A 6,000-nucleotide genomic window follows, 5' to 3' on the forward strand; every position below is an offset into this window, starting at 1 on the left:
GTTACATTGAATTTTAGCAGATGAGCTCAGCTGCTTCTTTCAGTTGTGCTCGTACTAGTAGAGTAAACCTGTATTTACACCCATGGGTCTGCTTTCTGAGATGTGGAAGAATATGAATGTTTTAGCATAAGCTACCTACTGTAAACCATTATTTTTCATTCTTGCTAGAAATAGTTCCCAGGAGAAAGATACTGTGAAAGGGAGTGACAACCTTGGAATCAGATGCTTTCATTTGTGTTTATGTTAGTTTCTTCACTTCAGCAGCTGTCTACATATACATTAATGATCATTTGCATGTCTGTGGTATTTTTATAGGTGGGGAAGAAGTCAAATCTATTTAACAGTGTGGTTCCAGGAATAGGTCTTTACAAGTCATGGCAAAAGCATGGTAGGAAGTGAGCCAGAGAAGCAACGCTTTTTCCATTTATGCTGGAAGAGTTTTGGCTCCACAAGGTTATCTGTTCTCATAAAGAAGTCCAGATTGGGAGAGCCAATGGAGAATTTTCTTTGTGGATTGTTTGCATCCCAGCTACTTTTGCTTGCATTTGTCACAGAATATATTAAAATAGTCATATTCCACAGTCCACACAGCATGTCAGCTTTGAGACAAGTACTCTGAAATGTGCTCACAGATGATAAATTGCACACTATGTCAACTACATCTTTGTCATGAGATTCTATTTTCTATTTATAGTTGAAATGAAACACTTGAGAAAAATTCTAAACCAAAGCAATTTTGCAAAAATCTCATAAATTTTTCCTTATGTGTATATCAGTGAAAAGACCCTCCTGTGCTATCTTTTTGCTCTGTGGGGCTCCAACAATCAACTTCTGAGATCAAAGTAGTATGCTCTCAAGATTGTGAAACTTATAATGTGTCCATGTAATCTAGCTAGTGTGCCTTTGGAGTATGTTCCCTTTCAAACGTTAAGGGGAAATAACACTTAACCATAACACAGTGCAAATACATACAAAATTTGATACAGTTTTTGGGAATCAAAACCCATTATCTCCATAACAGAAGAGATTATTTAGTTACTACTGTGGCTTGTCATACTAGTCTTGCTTGCAGCTGTCAGTGATGTCTGTGATGTACTTTGCCTTTTTTTTTTTCCCCCTGCTAAAACAACTTCCTTTTCACTTATGCATTTTAAATACGTAATTTAAAAAAAAAAAAAAACAAAACTGGAAAAAGATACATGTTTGGAGATAGCCCTAGGTATGCTTTGAAGCTAGAAATGCAGCTGTATTGGTTTGTTTTGTTTTTTCTTCTCTGATTACAGCTGCCTACTTTAGGAAAAGCGTGTCTGGATAGCAGTAATGATGCACTCTGACTCGATGTCTCCCGGCCTAGACGTGACAGGATGTTCTGCAACGTGCTGTACGATTATTTAAGGTGAGTAGGCCTTGTGATGGCATCCTCCTGCTTTGGGCACCCAGGTCTTCATGGGACACACAAGGAAAGTTTCTTGCCTCAGAGAGGATTGTCTAAGCAAGGATCTAAGATTAGCGATGGATGAAGTTCATGCAGGAGAGAGGCATTGCTGTCTGGTCAGCATCTTCTGTATGGGATTCAAACAAGAGCTTGCTTGAGAAAGGACTTGTGGCTGTCTACGTGGTGAGCAGGGCATTCATCTAGGAGTGTTCAGATCTCTGGAACACACATTCTGAGGAAGCCGGCAGCAAGAGCAAGCTACAGTTTTCTTGTAGTTGTGGAAGTGGCTTTTTATGTGATACCACTAAAGGTGTTTTATTTTCTGTGGCCTTTGTGGATTTCCTCCACTACTTATGGGCTTCTCAAAGTGTACTTTCTACCCAGCTCTTCCTTCTTGAATCTAAGGGGAGATTTGTTGGTTTAGTCCAGATTTACATAGATACAACTATGACATTAAAGGTAACTCTTACTTGAACACTAGAATAGCTGGCCTCTCAACCTGAAGGTATACATGCTTCTTCAAAATGACGTGTTCCTGTTGACTCTGACTCTGCTCTAAATCTGCAGTGGAAGTGGGGTGGTCCTAGATTTAAATTACTCTGTAACCTTAGCCATCCATTGATCTGAGTGCCATGACCTAGCTTAGAAGTGTATTTGCAGGGCAATAACTGCAGAAGAAACCATTGCAATATCAGTGTACTGCTGCATTGGAAAGGTTGAGATGGTTACTAAAACTCAATTAGACTGGAAAGGTAATTGATTATATTTAGCAGCAGTTTTACAAATAGTGAGCTAATAACTTGTGCCCAGTCTTGCAAAATAACTGCATCAACCACTTTCTTTTGAAAATTCTTTTATGGAGGAAGGGATCTTTAAAAGCTACACGTTAAAAAAAAAAATAAAATCCTAATATTCTTTATGTTAATAAGGCCACCAAAAAGAACGTGAAATAAACTCTCCGTGTTTGGAGACAGCACCATAAAAAGTTTCTTTTTTTTTTTTTTTCTTTCTTTCTCTCTTCAGTCATCTCCAGCTCTTTCCTTATATTCCTATTCAATGTGCTCGTTCTACGTACTCTGTTACCAAATTTTGGATGACCTTAGAAAGTCAGCCTCCCTTTGCTGAAAGTTCGGTCTGCTCATACTGCCAGCTTTCTGCCAGTACTGTGTTTAATCAGGCAGCTTCCTCCTCTGCAACTTGTCCGTCCAGTTTAACTAAATCTTTTTACTCAGAGCAGCAATAGTGTTTTGCTTAACTGGTGTGCTGGCAGAGTTTACTAAAGATATCTCTCTGGATGCTAATGTGATATGCACTTGGGTCAGGTTTCTTTCACTTTTACTACATTGCTTTGTTGTTTGAATATTTGTTTAAAATGCTTGGCTGTTGTATTTGCAGTGATGAAAAATAAACTAGCTAGCATCCGGCTGGTGAGGGAGGGCTGCCCACTTGAAAACAAGCAAGAAGTCTTACAAATATTTGGGCTGATTAATTCACCAGCTTTTCTTTACAGAGCTCTTTTGTGGTATAAAGCCATTCATTGACCAAGAGAGCACATTGTCCATTTAGTTACTGTTTTGTATCTTGTGTCAAACAAAAGCCACTGCCGCCTACAACAGTAACAGCTGAATATTTTCACTGCTCATGCAGTTTCTTTTCCTAGCTGCTGGATCATCAAAAATTCTAATCAACTCTGATCTAACGCAAAGTACAACGTGGCATTCATCATCTGTTTTAGCCTTTAATGCACCATGCAGGTTTTAATCAAAGGTATGCAACCATTAGCAAAAAAGAAAGACAAGAATTATGACAGTGTCCTAAGCAGAGCTCTTAAGCCGACATCACAGGCAGCAGGCCAGTTCACCTCCCCCTGCCAAGTACAAATACAGGAGAATGAGGTGGACCTTGTTTGAAATAATTGCAGGAGAGCACCACTGAGGTTTCGGGGCCATGGCTTCTGTTGTTTTGGTTTAGTACTAAGTACTAAGGCTTGTTTGCTTGACTTTCCTGAATATTGCAAACAAATGTTGGCACTGTTGCCTTGGTGTGTGGGGCTGTTGGATCATCTGCTGGGTTTGGTGTACGCCTGTATCTCCCACTGTTGTCCGTGAGAGCTAAGGGGGATTGGCAGTGATTGGCAAAACTGAGCCAAGCACCTTCCTTGCAGCAGCTGGGCCTTTTGGTCTCTCGCCTCCTGCTACATGAACTCCACTCACTTCTTTTTCTTAAGTGCAGGACTAGCTAGGTCACCGCTGGCATGTCGGTAGAATTAGATCCATGTGCCCTGCTTTCCATGCAAGCAGAAAACTTACCCTGTTTCTCTTGGATTTGGCCTCTCTTCCAGCACCTGTTGCTTCCCTGCCTATTTCAGCAGAGACATCCATCCCTAACAGGATGGCAAGCAGTCACCTTTCCACGACTCACTGCTCACAAAGCACACGGGTTTCATGTGACTGTAAGGATGCACATTTTATACCAGCTTAAGAAGTTTCTCCTCTTGCCTTCCCTCCCTGGGTCCCCCCAGCCCAGTAAATCAAAGCCAAGCAGCCATAAGCTTCTAGCATGGTATCAGGCTTCAAATCCAGTTTGGCGTGGGGAAGAGGCACTGGTCTGTGCTGTAGAATTGTTTTAATTCTGCCTACTTGAAGGAAGGACAAAAGTACTCTTTTTAGGGAGGGGAGCAGGCTGTGGACGCAGTAGAGCGATCTTTGTCCTGCCACGTCAACCCATGAGTATGCCGTGCTGGAAGTGGCTGTTGTGAGGGTGAAAGACCTCACACTCCCTCATGTGTCCTGGGCAAAGCTACCTGTCATTGGGTTTGCTGCCTCTGAGACGACTGCCGTTGTTTGCTCAGCCTTCCCCCTTTCCCTTTCCTTTCTTCTCCTCCGTTCTGGTGTTAGCAGAGCTGTTTCAGGTCCTGGCTTAAAAATAAGTGGTTGTGACCTGTGCCAGCTTGTAGCATTGCCTTGAAGCCGTGATAGCAACGGGAAATGAAGCCATGTATCGTGCTCTGGCTGTCCCCCACACAGCTGGTGTGGGGCAGGGAGCTGACAGTCACCCAGGGGGCCCAAAGTGAGCAGGGGATTCACTATTTAAATGAGTGATCTGGAGGCCTTTGGGCTTGTGAAGCCACGCAAATGGTGCGTGGGTGGAATTCCTCCTCAGGCCTGCTGACACAGAGTATGAACTTGGTGAATGATGTTGATTTTTGGGGTACGCAGCAGAATTTCCCCATGTCATGGCAAATGCAGAGGACAGTGCTGGGGGCTCAATTCCCCCTTATAAATCATTACCATTAGCGGGAGCTGGCCCTGGACAAAATTGGTCCTTCTATAAGTGTCGTCTTCGGGCTGGGGCCTGATTTTGCTCCTGCGCTTTGTTCAGGGCATGGCCACCAGCAGTGGGGGATGGTGTTCCATAGGGCTGTGTGTACCTGCCTGCATCCAGCTCCCCTGTCCAGGCTCCTGCTGGACTGGGGTCCAAGGCACGCCTGGGCTCTCCCACCCCACTCTGCTGCTCTTGTAGCAGAAACCCTATGTAAATTGCTGTCTCTCATTTTGACGTGGTCTTTAATGTGCAACATGGGGGGTCTTTTAATGACCACCTCTGGCAAAAGCTTAATTTGGTTGCGGGGAGGTGAATGGATGCTTTAAATCTACCTGCGCTTCCTACGCCTGGCCTGTGCTCAGCTGCACATGGAAGCCAGAGGTTTTCCACAGCACCTAGGGCCCAAGCAGTGGCATTATATTTTCAATTTCCTATTTAACGAGACTAAAAAATAAACAGGTTCCTGTCGTTTTACCCCAGGTAGGTCATTTGCTTTACCCCAATTTGTAGGTATGGGTTCATCATTGCGGTGTATTCTTGTAGGTTCCAGAGGTGGATAATCAGCTGTACGCTGTTGCAAAGATTTAGTTCCAGGTCACAGACAAGTAATGAAAAAACAGCAGTGACTGAGGATTTGATTTACACACTGCAATGACTATGTGATAGCCCCTTTTGTGAGAGGGAAAGTCTCCCTCTGGAGACCACATTCTAACCAGTAGCAAACATTCAAGCTCCCTGGTGCTTCAGATGTCAATTATACCAAAGCCTCTTATTGTATAATGCAGGTCTGTTACAATAATACTGTCTGGAACAGCAATAATAATGTGAATGAATTTCCAAACAGTGGAGATGGGAGGGGGAGATTGATCAATACGGGACTAATGATGGCCTTGTCTTTCACTGAAATAATTGTGATAGGGTTTATAGCACTTCCTTCCTACACCATGCTGTGCAGCAGTGTTGGTTTACTACCTGCTGTTATTGCTTTTGTATAAAAAGGTGTTAAAAAGAAACGTCTGTCAAGTTTTAAGGCTGTGAGTCTTTTTTAATGCAGTGGGGTTGTTCTAGTCAAGATGGTCTGAGGATATGAGAGATGCAAGGTTCTCAGGGAGAAGTGAAATCTTTTATTAGACACGCTGACAGAGTCAGGAAAAAAATAAGCTTTTGGGCTAAGAAACCAGTAGTAATGTCCCCATTTTTACAGGGAATTACTCATACTTTATCATAAACATGCCATGGGA

General features: G+C 43.0%; 1 long non-coding RNA gene across 1 annotated transcript in view; it reads left to right on the forward strand.

Annotated features, from left to right (window-relative positions):
- LOC141739135 (uncharacterized) overlaps window positions 1-1,390 on the forward strand; it is a 150,766-nt gene extending 149,376 nt beyond the window's left edge. Inside the window, exon 3 of the long non-coding RNA XR_012585593.1 lies at window positions 1,284-1,390. This is a non-coding gene — a long non-coding RNA (uncharacterized LOC141739135). The remainder of the gene's footprint in view (window positions 1-1,283) is intronic.
- The last annotated feature ends 4,610 nt before the right edge of the window (window positions 1,391-6,000 follow it).

The sequence above is a fragment of the Larus michahellis genome, chromosome 2 (assembly GCF_964199755.1).
Source record: "Larus michahellis chromosome 2, bLarMic1.1, whole genome shotgun sequence".
Taxonomy (NCBI): domain Eukaryota; kingdom Metazoa; phylum Chordata; class Aves; order Charadriiformes; family Laridae; genus Larus; species Larus michahellis.